General features: G+C 37.9%; 1 non-coding gene across 1 annotated transcript; it reads right to left on the bottom strand.

Annotated features, from left to right (window-relative positions):
- Positions 1–1,122: 1,122 nt before the first annotated feature.
- On the bottom strand, positions 1,123–1,229 carry LOC128281292 (small nucleolar RNA R71). Its single transcript, XR_008271505.1, has one exon. It is a non-coding gene; the product is annotated as a small nucleolar RNA R71 (small nucleolar RNA).
- Between the last annotated feature and the right edge of the window lie 9,492 nt (positions 1,230–10,721).

Raw genomic sequence — 10,721 nt, 5'->3', positions numbered from 1 at the left:
TCGAGAGTGATAATAATATAACTTAGGGATTTCTATGGATCAAGTCAAATGAATAAATTGTCTGATTCAGATCAAATAACAAGTGAAGTCTAGGTGGATTTTTCCTTAGGTATTGTCTTAATCAATCAAATTTTCCCAAAAGTATTTTCCCAAGTTTTCTTTCTGTGCATTCTTAGTTAGTAATTAGTTTAGATAACCAAACCTTTTAATTTTTAGGCTAGATAATAAAAAGGAAATAAATACTAGTACTCGTAGTTCCTTTGGGTTTGACAATCCGATCTTGTCGAACTATATTACTGTTCGATAGGTACACTTGCCTTAATCGTGATAATAAGTTAGTCTTAAGAATGATTAATTTATAAATTTTGAAAACATGTTACATATATCACGCATCAAGTTTTTGGCGCCGTTGCTGGGGAAATAGGAAATTAGGAACACTCGATTTTTATTACTTTAGCCATTTTACTTTTATTGCAATTTAAATTTTTATTTTCTTTTCTAATTTTTCATTTATTTTCTTCTGACAGGTTTTTCTAGTTTATGACCAGAAGAAACCCGTCAGGACCACTACTTTTTTACGGTGAGATCAATTGCACAGTTTGCAAAAACTGAAGAGAAAGAAGGCAAAGCCTAAGATACAAAGAGGACGAGCAAGAGGACGACACTTCAACCACAACCGAGGAGATGGCTGAAAACCAAGAAAATCTGCTACCTCCTGCGATTGCTGTTGATCCAGTAAATCAGAATCCTGCTCCAGGCAGTATGTATGATTATGCTAAACCTAATTTAATAGGAACTAAATCGAGCATAGTTAGGCATGCTGTTGCTGCAAATAATTTTGAACTGAAACGTAACACCATTCAAATGATCCAACAATTTGTTCAGTTTGATGGTTTGCAGGATGAGGATCCCAACGCTCACTTGGCAAATTTCTTAGAGTTTTGCGACACTTTTAAAATTAATGGCATTTCTAACGACGGCATTCGCCTTCGATTGTTTCCCTTTTCATTGAGGAATAAGGTTAAACAGTGGTTGAACTCGTTGCCACGACGATCAATCACTACTTGGGAACAGATGACCAAAAATTTTTTATTAAAATATTTTTCGCCGGCTAAAATAGCCAAATTACGTAATGATATCTCCTCTTTTGTGCAGATGGATTTAGAAACATTCTACGATGTATGGGAAAGATAAAAGGACCTTTTGAGAAGATGCCCTCACTATGGGTTACCACTCTGGCTACAGGTCCAAACGTTTCACAATGGCCTAAACCTTTCGACTCGGCAGATGATTGATGCAGCCGCTGGTGGAACTATTAATAATAAGACACCTGAGGCGGCTTACAAATTTTTTGAGGAGATGTCACTAAATAACTATCAGTGGCAAGCTATGAGGACAAAGCCAACGAAAGCAGCCGGTGTTTTCAACCTCGATGCAGTTATTATGCTATCTAACCAAGTAGAACTCTTAAATAAAAAGACTGACTATTTGTGTGGTTCAACTCAGGTACACCAGTGATGATGTCCGATTCGAATAGAGGAGGAGCATGCATAGAATATCAACCCTTCAACCCTAGCATCGAGGAGGAACAAGTCCAATATATGGGTAACAATAACTCTAGACCCCAAATAACCCGTATAGTAACACTTAAAATGCAGGTTAGAGGAACCATCCCAATTTCTCGTGGGGGTGGTCAAGGAAATCAAAGGCCACAACATCCTCTGGGTTTTCAACAACCACCTTACCAGCAGGAAAAAAAGCCGAACCTTGAGGTGATGTTGAAAAAATTCATCTCGGTGTTAGAAACTTGTTTCCAGAATACCGAGACAGCCCTTAAAAATCAACAAGAGTCAATCCAAGGGCTCGAAACTCAGATAGGCCAACTTGCCAAACTAATTTCTGAACAACCACAAGGTAGTCTGCCGAGTAACACTGAATCTAACCCAAGGGAACAAATCAATGAAATTATCATTCAAGATGTGGAAGGGTTAGTTGCACCTGAACCAGAACCAAGGAAAGAAACCGGGGTAAGTAAAGGTAGGGGTGAGGTGGACCACAATGACCAGAGTAAAGAATACAAACCTCGTGTGCCATACCCAAACGCGACAAGGAAAGACTGCACAGAAGAACAATTTGGTAAATTTTTTAAATTATTAAAAAATTACATATTAACTTACCATTTATTGAAGCTCTTTCGCAGATGCCAAACGCAGTCAAATTCTTAAAGGAGCTTTTAACAAATAAACGAAAGTTGGATGAGGCATCGCATGTGGAGTTGAATGCAGTTTGCTCAGTCATTCTACAGAATAAGCTACCCAACAAATTGAAAGATCCAGGGAGTTTTATGATTCCTTGTTTAATTGGTAGTTTAGATGTTCCTAATGCATTGGCTGACTTATGGGAAAGCATTAATGTTATGCCTTATAAAATGTTTAAATAGCTAGGTTTTGGGAAACCCAAACAAACTAGGATGAGCATTTAATTGACTGATAAAACCATTAGATTTCTTAGGGGTATCATTGAAGATGTTCTTGTTAAGATCGATAAATTTATATACCCAGTAGACTTTTTTGTTCTAGACATGGAAGAGGATAGTAACGCACCTTTAATTTTAGGACGACCCTTTTTAGCGACTGCTAGAACCATTATTGATCTTGTTATAGGTGAACTCACACTTCGTGTGGGAGACGAAACAATCACCCTTCAAGCTCATGATTCGAGTAACACATCAAAAATTGAAGGTGGTTGTATAAATCATTCTACTAGTACTGATCATGTGGTGAAACTTATTGTGCAGAAAACAGTTACAAAGAACGCATATGAGCCATGTTCAAACAACAACAAAGGACCTATCTATGAAGAATGAAGGCTACAAATCGAGGAGCTAGATGAATGGTGGACACAGAAATCAAGAATACCCAATAAACCGAAACCTAGCCAGGACGAGCTCAATACCTCACCAAATCAACTTAAGGCTGGAGACAAAGTACTACTAGATGCAGCAGATCCTCGCATTGCCACTTCTGAACTTAATGAAGAACTTCCTCTTACGGTACTCAGTATTTTCCCATATGGTACAATCAAGGTAATTCATCCCAAATTTGGCACATTTAAGGTAAACAATACTTGTCTTAAACCTTATGTTGATAAAGTTGACAGCAGGGATGAGGAGTGTAAACTCCTCGCACCACCTTGACCATGCAGAAGAGAGGTAACTCGAGCTTATATTATAAATAAGCGTTTCTCGGGAGGTAACCCAAGCACTAATAGTGTTAATTTCTTTAAATTTTAGTTTTTAACATCTAACATACTAACCGAATCATGAAACGCAGGCTTTCTAAAGACCACAATGCCAGGCACACGGGCGTGCATTAGGCCGTGTGAAAATAGGGTAAGATTTTTTTCCCAACACGGGATACGATAAGTTGCCACAGCCATGTGACATGGTCGTGGGCAAAACTGCCAAAACAACACAGGCGTAAGACATGTCCGTGCCTTGAAACTATGGTTGAAACTGAGAATGTAACACGGGCGTGTCACACGCCCGTGCCATCCACTCGTGGTCGACACTGTCAAAATAAACACGAGCGTAGACCTATGTACACAGGCATGGGAGAAGCGAACGAAGCAAGACATGGCTGTGTGACATAGCCGTGTGCACCCACACGCCCAAGCAACATGAGCGTGGCCTGAATGTCAGACGAGCCCAAATTTAAACACACAAACAAAAATTAGGGCATACGAGCGTGTCCCACGGGCATGTGCCCCAAAATCTATATAAACCCCTCACTATTCATCATCTCCCTCCCTAAAAATCCCTAATCCTAGCCGCTGCAACTCTACACACCCTACCCCCCACGCCTATGCGCCGCCTACAACACCGATTTTGATGCCCCAAGCTCCTTCCTTTTGCGTTTGTTTACTCTTTTCTCTCTATTTTCTTTAAATATGTTGCTTATTTCATGATTTCTCTACTATATTGAACTATTTTGAATGAATATTCATAGTTAGAATATTAAAATACTCATGCTTGTTTTATATAAATTTTGTCATTTTAGTTACTACATTATGCTATACTCTTTCATTTTTCCTTGTTTCCATGAAATGTATGCTTACCCACATGCATTCATTCATTATTCCCATAATCCTATAACTTGATATATTTAGTTTTTTTAGTTTGTATCATCTAGTACGTAAATCTCATGAAATATTCATATTTAGTCTTGATTTTCCATACTATTCTTGGGGCATATTGGTTGAACTTTGATTTTTCAATGCAGGTACAATGTCGTCCTCACGTGGTAAGAAGACCATTATTCCCACCTCGAAGAAGAGGAAAGGAGCAGTGTCATCCTCGAGTCCTACCATGGAGATTAGGCACCCGTTCCTCCAGGTTCCCTTGAGACCCTGGGAAGAATTATATCATATATTACGGGCCTGACCCCTAGGTGTGGGCCGCTGCATTGACCAGGCTGCACTCGAACAGATTCAATTGGCTGATGCGGTTTGAGCCCTCCTGACGACTGACCCGTGGGGGCTCTTCTTTGATATCGTCGAGCCGACATATCTCGAGTTCACATTGGAACTCTGCTCGACGTTCCATCTTCAGACTGTCATGACCAACTTCGACGATCCTGGAACGGTCCAGTTCCACCTCGGTGGTCTAGTACGCCAGTTGAGCGTACCCGAATTCAGGATTGCACTAGGGCTGTACACGGAGGAGTTCATGGACGACAATGAACTCGACACCCTCTACCGTCACATCCACTACTCCTCCTCAAAATGCAAGAGGGGCCCCGTCCCTACCTCAGCCACCTACGATCCTAGCCGCTCCAAGGCATCAACTCTCCCTCCATCCTTGAGGTATCTACATGTCATATTGGCTCACACTCTGACAGGGAGACGAGAGAGCACCAGTATCGTCACCACCCACTACGCCTATTTCTTCTGACGTATGGCGAATGGGTACGTCATCGACCTCGCCTACTTTATTGCCCTCGCTATTCGCCACCAGACAAAGAAGTAGAAGAGAGGGGTCATCTCTATCGGACCCTATGTGACTCGATTGGCTCGGTAGTTTGGGCTCCTCAACACAGCAGCACAATCATCCTCCCTCACTCTCATCTACCAGATGTCCCCACAGGGAATCTCGAGCATGCTAAGTATGAGGATGATCGAGAAACGACGTGGCACATACCCTCCTCAATATCGCCTCATCCAGTCCACCGAGGAGGAGGATCCAGAGGACATTACTGATGATGTCTCTCCATATCATGAGGACCCACCGTCTCAGCCACCACTCCCCCTCGTCCAGTTCATGCGGCGGCTTCATACGCTGACATCTCTAAGCGCCTTACTTGATTCGAGTAGCAGTGTTTTCAGCGCTTCGATAACATTGATGGTACTCTACAACAAATTTGTTAGCACTTCCACATCTCATCGCTACCCCCACCTCGCGAACCATCTAGTGATGAAGATGTTTAAAAACTTTTATTTATTATTTTATGTTTTTACCTTTATTCTATTTTAAGACTACTTTTTATTTTTCTTTAAGATTATTTTTATTAGGTTTTATAATTATTATTTTACAATTTTTAATTTCAGCTATTTCATTATGAGTAATTATTCTTCTTTATATATTTCCTAAAAAGGTCCTGATTCTATCATAGTTATAAAGAGCTCCAAAGCTCATCATTGCATAGGAACTAAAAACTCCACTGGGAAAGGTTCTCCACGACTGCGATGTCCTACTCGACCACGACCATAGTTACCACCAGATATAATATTCTTTTGGCGCAGGACTTATGGACTAATGAACCTCTAACACCACCGGAGTATCCTCCTCCACCCTTATCATTACTTTGGTTGTTTATTCTCCATCACTCTAATTCAAGGAGTTCATTCATCATTCAGGAAGTTTCACTTCTCTCCCTATCTTATGATAATATCTCTATTTTTTCCAATATATCTATCTTTGTACATTGAGGGCAATGTACATCTTAAGTGTGGGGGTTCTTTTATATCATCATTAGAAATCCCTATTGTTGTCTTATTCTCATGTGAATTACTCATATCACTATTAGAATGAATTTTAATTAATTTATGATTTTTATTGATATGTCCTGAATTAAAACATAGGCATTTATACATTGATTGTTTAAACTTTAAGACACTAGGGAATCAAGCATGATAAGTTGATTTTTGAAGAATTAAAAAACTTTTAGGTTGTTTCCCTAAGTTTAGGTATTATCTTGAGTTGAAATTCACAGGTTTAAACATCAAAGAGCCATAATTTTTGTGAGATTTTGAGCCTTTAGAGCATCTATTATTCCTTTCATGCTCACTTTTATTATTTCTTTGAGTGCGTCAGTATTGATTTGTTATTCTAGAACTTGCTTGATTATGCATGTCAAGACCACACCATTTGATTTGATAGGTCAAGATGATAAAGGCACTTAGGTTTAACCCACTCACTCCACAAAAGCTTACCTTCATAATTAACCCTTAGTGAACCCCTTTGAGCCTAACAAGCCATTAATTGATTTACCCTCAATATTAACCCATAACCCATTATTGTTGAAATCCCGTAATTTGATCCCTATTTTTGTCGAGATTTGATTTGACCTAATTGCTTAGCTATGTTTTGTTCTTTTATGTATTTGATTTGTTCTAATATATATATTATTAGTAATTCATCATTTTTGAGCTTGAGTGTTAATTCCATATTCTGAGAAGAAGCTCACTTGTATTCAATTGATAACTAGTTATTTTTCTAGCTAGGTAATTTTTCAATTCAATCTCGATTCTAACCTTTTCTTTCAGCTTGGGACCACACCCCCTAACCAAAGCCATGTTACAACCCTCTAAAAAGACCTTTTTGATTGATGTATCAGCTCAATATATAGTGGTGGAGATTTGATTTTCAAGCAAGCCTATGGTAATAACTTTTCATATTGACTAATGAGTGCTTTTATTGATGTCCTTAAATACCTTGAGTGATTTGAGTGAATCTTTAGTGAGGATGTTAAACTCTATGATATTTTGATCAAAGGTAATCACTTAGATAAGGGGAGACACCTATGTTTTCGTGATAAAATGCTCAACTTGGAATGTTTGAAACTCTGATGTACTTTTAGTTAAATTTTCAATGTATGAATACTTATGGATTATTTTGAGATATTATTGATAGCGATTATAAATTGAGAAGAATTTATTTTGATTGTGAGTTGAGAATTTTGCTTAAGGACAAGCAAATGCTTAAGTGTAGGGGTATTTGATAAACAATAAATTATTCATATTTTTATCCCATGCTTAGCATATTTATGGATGGTTTCTCCTTAGAATTGGTGAATTCGATGCTCCTAATCCTTTAATTTCATGTTTTATACTTAGGTGAGCATAGGAGAGTAAAAAGAGCTAGAAACGGGCTGAAAACGAAGAAAATGGACCCACGTGGGAAATCAACACGGCCTGGACTTTCTCACACGGGCATGTCACATGGCCGTGTCCCTTTGGCAGGATTGAAGCATGACTTACACAGGTATACTACACACCCGTGCTTGTTCAATAGCCATGACCACGGGCTAAAATAATCGTACACGGGCGTGTCCCTGCCGAGCCCAAGTATAACCCTATTTGAAAAAGGCCAATTTTGAGGGCTCTTAGGCATTCTAAAGCCTATTTAAACACCTGAGAAGGCACTTAAGAGGGGACATAGAGTAGGAAGCAAGGAATTACTCAAGGAAAGCCTATTGATCCATCTCAGAAGCCAGATTCATCATCAAAACTGAATATCTCCCTTCAAGTTCCTTTAGGAGTTTTTGGGTTTTCTTATGTTTTGTTATCTTTATGCTTTTGAGATGTTTTCTTTCATAAGTATGAACTAAACCCCCTAAATACCTAGGGGGAATGAAACCTAAGACAGATCTTGTTATTATTATCTGAATTGTATGATAAATATTTAACTTGTTCTTAATTATGTGTTCTTAATTCTTGTTTTAATATTCCAGGATATTGATTCAAGTTAACGCTCTTATTCAGAGGAGGAATAGACCTTGTCTAAAAGTAAAATTGTCATAATTAAGTGGAGTTGATTGCGCACCTAGAGATAGGGTGACAAGATTTTGTCAGATTAGGGTGAAACCTAATAAGGGAATCCATAGATCGAGTTAATGCAATTCTAGGGTGCTAATTAGAAAGAGATTTCAATTATTCAACCTAGGGTTAGACGTTATTAGTCTCGAGAGGGATAATAATATAACTTAGAGATTTTTACGGATCAAGTCAAATGAATAAATCGTCTGATTCAGAGTCAAATAACAAGTGAAGTCTAGGTGGATTTTTCCTTAGATATTGTCTTAATCAATCAAATTTTCCCAAAAGTATTTTCCCAAGTTTTCTTTCTATGCATTCTTAGTTAGTAATTAGTTTAGATAACCAAACCTCTTAATTTTTAGGCTAGATAATAAAAAGGAAGTAAATACTAGTACTCATAGTTCTTTTGGGTTCGACAATCCAGTCTTGCTGAACTGTACTACTGTTCAGTAGGTACACTTGCCTTAATCGTGATAATAAGTTAGTCTCAAGAATGATTCATTTATAAATTTTTAAAACCTGTTACATATATCACGCATCACTATGGTACATACAAGATTGGAGGAGGGAAGAATAGAAAGGGAGGGGACAAAGACGTAAAATATGAGAGGATTAAGGAGAGAAAAGAGGAGAGAATCTGTGACAGCCTAAAATTGACCCTAGTCGGAATGTGGTTTCGGGACCACAAAACCGAGGCATAAAAATAATTTAAAATTTATTTTGATGCCTATAATATGTGTGTGCTCATGTGTGACATTTTTTGGTGATTGATTTAGTGTTATTAAGGTGAATTTCACTAGAAAGGACTTAGTAGTGAACTTTGAAAGTACAATAGGGAATTGTGTGATGACTAATTAAAGCATGCATGCAAAACAATAGACTTGCATGTCAAATTCCCTTTTATAGGTGGTGGCGGCCATGGCAAGGAATTATGGGCAAAGAAAACATGTTATGACATGTTTTGTTAATGCATGATGTATTAAGTGATAAAATAATTAGATGAGGGAAGAGAAATAAAAAAATGTGTGTGAGAGTGTAGCAATCCCCATTCTTTGTGCAAGTGAAAGAAAAACAAAAAAATTGTTCATCCTTGTTCTCTCCTTCTTTTGGCCGAAAATTCTAAGAGGAAGAAGAGATTTTGCTTCATTTTCTTTGTTTAGAAGAGATCTAGAAGGAGATTTGGCTAAACTTGCATCAAGATTAAGGTATGTATGAGGTTGTGTTGTGAGTTTCATGCATGTTTTAGTTGCTAACTTGATGTTCATGTTAGCCATGGTTCAAATCCTTGTTATGCCATGGGAATGGTATTTGGCCAAAGTTGTTATTGTGTTAAAGCCATTGCATGCTAAATGTGAAGCTTGCTAATGATGCATGCAATGATGGATTGTCTACTCTTGAAATTCCTTTGTAGCAATCTTGAGTAAGACATTGAGTTTTCTTTTGTTTAACCATGACCGAAGTTGAAAGGGGCATGATTGTGATGTATTCGCCATGAAGCATTCATGAGCATGGTTTATGCTTCTTGCATGTTAGTTAAAATTTGTGCTTTGGATGGTTATGGACACCTTGAAATTGCCTTGCACCTATATGTGTATATATGTTTGCACATGATATTTTGGTGATGAAGAAAGTGATAAATATGTTTGTTTAAAGAAGAAATTTGTTGAAGAATGTTGTGAAATTTGCATGTACATTCGCCTAGTACATGTATAGGGTGAAAACCTTGAAATTATTTTTGATTTTGTGTACTTATGACCATGTATAATCGGCCACATGAGTAATTTGAGCACTTGATGTTATGTTAAAATTGTTGAGCTTAAATATATGGATGTATGTATATGTGGCCATATAATGGCGCTTTTGGTTCAAAGGTTGAATGATAAATTATAATAAAGTGAGATGATATGAGATGCCGAATGTGATTGACTAGTAAACATTATTGAGAAAATATTGAATACTTCTACTTGTATTCGTTAAGCTCAAGAGCAAAGGGAGCTAAATCCGATAAAGGGAAGGAAAAGTGATCGAATAGCCGTTGAAGCTGTTCGACAACATCCGAGGTAAGTCCTCAAGAAATGACCCTACTCGAATTATGTGAAATGAAATATGGATGTGTAATGATTATTGATTTATGTGTGTATGAGTATTTGAATGATACCGGGCTAAGTCCCGAAGGCGATTATGCAAGTGATATGTTTGTGTTTGAGCCTTAGTAACGAAAATGAAACATGGATGTGTAATGATTATTGATGTATGTGTGTGCATGAGCAATTGAATGATATCCGGCTAAGTCCCAAGACATTTATGCTAGTAATTATATCCGGTTAAGACCAAGGCCATTGTGTTAGTGACCACATCCGGCTAAGACCAAGGCATTCGTGCAAGTTGTTAAATCCGGGCTAATACCAAGGCATTTGTGCAAGTCGTTCTATCCGAGCTAAGACCAAGGCATTCGTGCATGTGGTTATATCCGGTTGTATTCAAGAAGCTTGGCCTGAAGGTGAGCGTTGGTTGCTGTAATAAATTTAATTAGTACGCTCGAAAAGCCCAAAGGATAAGGTATGTTTATATGTGCATTGGAAAAGTCGATATGTTTGAGTAACATTCGCTCAATCGACTAACTAATT

Source organism: Gossypium arboreum, chromosome 9, assembly GCF_025698485.1.
Source record: "Gossypium arboreum isolate Shixiya-1 chromosome 9, ASM2569848v2, whole genome shotgun sequence".
NCBI lineage: Eukaryota > Viridiplantae > Streptophyta > Magnoliopsida > Malvales > Malvaceae > Gossypium > Gossypium arboreum.
The sequence above is the reverse complement of the archived record's forward strand: the minus strand, read 5'-3'. Positions and strand labels throughout refer to the sequence as shown.